This window comes from Haliaeetus leucocephalus, unplaced genomic scaffold (assembly GCF_000737465.1).
Source record: "Haliaeetus leucocephalus isolate CR32 unplaced genomic scaffold, Haliaeetus_leucocephalus-4.0 Scaffold244, whole genome shotgun sequence".
In the NCBI taxonomy this organism is placed as follows: Eukaryota; Metazoa; Chordata; class Aves; order Accipitriformes; family Accipitridae; genus Haliaeetus; species Haliaeetus leucocephalus.
In genome coordinates this window covers 274,595-279,695 of record NW_010972680.1, presented here as the reverse complement: position 1 = coordinate 279,695, position 5,101 = coordinate 274,595, and positions in this window count along the sequence as shown.

The window sequence follows — 5,101 nt, the reverse complement described above, 5'->3', positions numbered from 1 at the left end:
TACATCTTTCTAAGAAATCGATAAAATATCTGAAGCCACAAGGTGTGAGGACTGTATTTGTCTACCAACATTTTTTTCTCCTGTGGTGGTCCTTTATTAACTATGGCAAAACATAAGGATGCATGTTTTAAGCTGATAATTGCCCTGCTAAATGGGAGCCCAGATGCTTAAAGAAGTTGGGGAGGACTGTAAAAATTACTGACTGTACTATCTTGCGATTCTGACCATACTAATTCAAACTGCTTTCATGGCCCTCATCCAAACTCAAATCCCAATTCAGTGACCGATTAGAAGAAAAATTCTATCACATACTTCTTTCCATGGCTGAACATAGATGCTTTTTTAAAAAGCAAGCAAGATGTTCATTTGAGAGAATCATCAGCTACATGTCTGAATATTTTAAAAGGGGCATTAGGTTTCAGGTGCCTAAATTTTTGGATGTCCAGCTTGAAAAGTAATAAAGAGACTCATTTTCCATACAGTTCTGAGCCTGCCTTTTGAAAATCAACCTTCTGAAAGTGCCTCACCTGGTTCTTGTAAAGGAAACAACAACAAGTCTACAGATGGTTTTAAAAATGCTGGGCACCTGTAATTAGAGAAACAATGAGTTGTTTCAGAAGACCAAGTCACAGGCTCAATATTAAAATGAAAGCTGATGACAGATATCACAGATGTAGACAATGAGATCCGCATCATGATCTCTCTACTGGGAACTGCCACAGCTAGACTTATATAAATATATTTGCAAGCCCAGTCACAGCCTGTCTTTTGTTGCATGGTTTCATGTGTTGGATAGATTTACTGTGTTAGTGGTAGAAGTGACAGTGCTACCTAATAGGGACAGTGGTTTAAAAAATCCACCAGCTGACAAACTCTTAAGCTGCTATCTTGTACCAGGCTTCTTCCCCTTCCCTGAAGACACATCTGTGATAAAGCAGGTAAAGCTTGCCTCACAAGCTGTAGATTAAGGTTTTTGGAAGGACTAAGAGAACAAAACAGTAAGAAATTGCTTGAGTATGGAAGTACTTGTGAAACACTGGCACCTGAGTATTGCACTGTGACATGATAGGAGCCTCTGCTTGCCATTTGTAATAAAAGAGAAATGGATAGTGGAGTGTCAGAATGCCTTGCAGATATGTTTTCTTCTGCTAAAATAAGACCAAAGCTAGTAAGAAGATTTACTCAGAGTTATACTGTCTTGGACTACATAGGGCTGGTTTGGCTACCTCCCTCCTTTCTGTTAGATGAGCTGTGGAGATAATGATTTACAAATTAAAATATGCTTTCATTAATAGGTTTTCAACAAATGAGCATAGAGGGCCAATGGAGCCACACAGGATGTTATTTGTTCCATGAGGAGCAATACACTTTGTAATTAGTCTCATTTACATGTGTTCAGTGGCCACTGCACAAGTAATTTTTTATCCCTATCTCCAGAAATCATTCTCAAATAACTATCTGTATATATGCAACTCTGATGAAAATGAAATAATAAGTTGCCAATGCTGGAGAACCTAATAAATTATTTCATCCCCTAGAAGTCATCAACACAGATAAGGAAATTGCAAAGGCTGATAGGTCATTGTAATTATTTTTTTCGTTGTAACTAAATGTCCAGCCTACTCAGAGATTGAAGGAAATAAAGGGGTTTATAAGACAGGGTTTTAATTCTTGACAGCTAAAGCTATTTCCTAAACCATTCTCATGCTGTCAGTGGAAAGGACCGTGTTAATGAAACCAGAGGCTTTTGTGCCCCATGCCATGCTTGGAATTCTGCAGAGCTCCCACTGGTTTGATCAGGTTACCATGAGCAGATACAGGAAACAAAAATGAGATTAAAAAAAAGCCTGTAGAGAAATGAAACCCACTATTATGTTACATTAAAGCTACAGAAAGTTTATCTTCTTCTCTCACACACATGCATATACCTGACTTTCCTCTCTTCTACAGCCATCCTCCTTCAGAAAGCCCATCCATGAAAAAGTACTTGCCCAGTCCACAGGTCCTTGGCTACGTTTGTCATTTGGACCCCAGAACGTATGGAGGAATTTTCAAATCCTGCTGAAGTCACTGGAGATACCTTACCATGGCACAGGATTAGCCTTTTGAGGACTGACATTGTCATTCATTGTATGCTTTACAGTCTGAAACACAAAACAACCCACTTCTCAGCTGGCATTTAAGCATTGCTGGAGTAAAAGAGAACAACTATAAAATGTTTTAATAATTAAGAAGAACCAAGTACTTTTATTCATTTATTTTCTTGTCATGGCAGTGAATCAAAACTTCCATTATTTGTATATCACAAGAAGATCTCTCTTTTACATCAATGTCATATTTGCATGGCGAAAGTTTTTCATATATCAATTCTAATCCAGCAGAGGGTTCAATGTTGAGATTGGATAAACACACAGAAGCAGGGAGTTTCCATTTATTTCTCAGATCTCTCCGGAAATATTCCTAAAGTTGTCTTTCTCTGAGATTTCCAGACCTTTGTGAGTCAGCTCAAGCTATAAATACACAGGCATTTTCTTCTTGTGGTTGGACGCTTCATCTTTGTGGAAGCCAGAGCACCACATGTAACAATAACTGTAAAGAGAAAGAAACAAAAGATTTCAATACTGTAAAATGTAATGTTTTGATGCCATGTTGAGTTCTCAGATAGAGTTTCATCCAGATCTCACTCTTGTTACTGATTTTCTCTCTACAGGCACAGTGGACATGACGATAAATTTCTCTTTCAGTTGCTTCCAATTGCTATACTTCATTTACGTTAAAAAGCAAGGGAAAAAGGCTGCTTCATGAAAACACAAGGCACACAGCTCTGTTATTGCCAGCTGCTGAATGTATAGAAAGAGACTTGAGGAGACAATCAAATGTCTGTGGCAGGGTGATTCACTGGGAAACAGTGTCTTTTAAAGGTCAGGAAATAGCCTGATTTATTTCCCTTTTCTTGAGTGATAAGGCAGAGTGTAAAAACTGAATAGAAAACCATTGATCTAATTGCTGTACAGGGACACAATTGTTCATTGGGCCACACTTGAGGCATATTTTTTCCTTCCGATGGACCTGTTTTCCCCCTTCTGGTTCATTCTTCAGCAATAGTAACAAATTATACTTATGCCATTCAAGTCACCTGCTTGCAAGTCACCATGAATTCTCAGAAATTTCTGTTGTCCTTTCTCTTTTCTTTGTTTCAACAGGAATTTTGATTGGTTTGCTAGTGCTTAGTTATGTATGGGGATATAGTCCCTGATATCTCTTATATCTTTCAGCCTAAAAGCTCCAAGAACCCAAGGAATCATTTTCCCTATTCTCAAATGCAGTAATCTCTGGAATGTCACGTACTATCCAGGCATGCTTGGTGCAGTCTTTCAACACCTATGGGCAGGAATGGAAGGACAGTATCTATCCTACCTTCTACCTAAGATCTATCTAGAATTGCCTTTTTTTTTTTTCTGTTCTTAAATCCCAAAAGGTTGGGGGGGGGGGGGGTCCCCACACACACACTTGAATCTGTTTTTCATGCTATTTTTTGTCCTTTTCAGATTATTTCAAGGTGTTTCTTTCAAAACATCAGGCATACTTACCATTGGCCTTTGTTCTGAGCAGTCTAAACTGGTTTTCTTGTAACCACTAGAGCACTACAAGAAGTCAGACTCAAGCTTTACATATCCTTTTAATCAGGGGTACACTGAACAAGAGCTGTTTGGATCCACATTAGGCTTAGGTTGGAATGTGGGTATGTGGTTGGATCATGTCAGGGTTCCAAGTTTAAGAGAAATTGTATGATGTTGATTCATCCCTTTGAATGTTTCTTCTCAGGAAAAGAATGGTAAATTTTTGTAAAGAGATTTCTACCATCTCCTTCCCCAGACTATTTTGAAATCAGTTTGTCCCACTGGATTTTTATTGCATGGCTGAGGAATAAAAAAATGTATCCTCTTCACTTCTTCAGCCTAGTTACCCTGAATAGGGGATGGAAAGTTTGAAGCCACAGATGTCAAAACTAGTTTTGATACTAGGAGGTTGTGTAAGTAGCGACTTGGTAGAACCCTACACCATTTCTGGTCTTATGACTTTCTCTGGAGAGAGCCTGGTGAATTCTCTCAAGTTCACTACAGTCCATAGCCTTGCAATAGAAATAAAATACGCAAATTAGGATTTACGATGCAATATAAAATGCTTTTACACTGCAAAATTGCTCCTAACCTTTTCTTGCAGGAAATCAACTAGACTGGAGTGAAATGAAAATTGCATTCATCATTTGATTAAAACCTTTCACAGCCCATGTAATCCAAATGGCTTTATGAATTGCCATTGAGACTGAAGTTTGGAGGAGGGATTACCAGAAGTTAAAAAAAGTGAGAGTGAAAGAAAGAGAAAGAATCAATGTTAAATATAATGCTTATACAGAAAACAATTCAAGTTATCATTGCACTTAGTGACAGTTGTGTTTTGAAAAAAAATTTCTGCTCTGTGATTCAAAATCCCAGCCTTCTACCTCCTCCAGACTTTGGTCTGGCACCTTTACCTGTTTTGCCTTTGCCTACATTGCTTTACTGAGATATCAAGTCTTCAGAGAAGGGACTGGCTGTTTCACCAACCTGTATTTCTTAACTATCACCAGGAAACCTAGTTAGGAATTTAAGAAAGGAAGATATAGAAAAGTATACAAGGTCACAGAAAATATATTTAGTGAGATCAGGAACAGGGCTCTGAGCTCACAGAGCTCAGTCCTGTCCTGCAAGTGTGATACTATTTCCTGCTATTCTCCCCAGTGTTAAAAATTGTACCAAAGGAAAAAAATTATAACAAAACCAGACATCTGTGAAAAAATACAGAAGCTTAATGCCATAATCCCCAAGCCATATACATTGGCCTTGATTCATACACATTGATGTCCTATCTCTTCTCATGCAGAGCATTTATTTTGCAGAGCAGGTACATTTATGTCCTTTTCATGCTCACAAAATGTATGTATAATATCATTCACATTACAGAGATTTCTTTTTTCTTCCCAAAGTCTTTCACCTCTCATGAAAAGCTATTTTGCCTCCACACCAAAGAGACACTTTCACCTATTCGCACATTTATAACT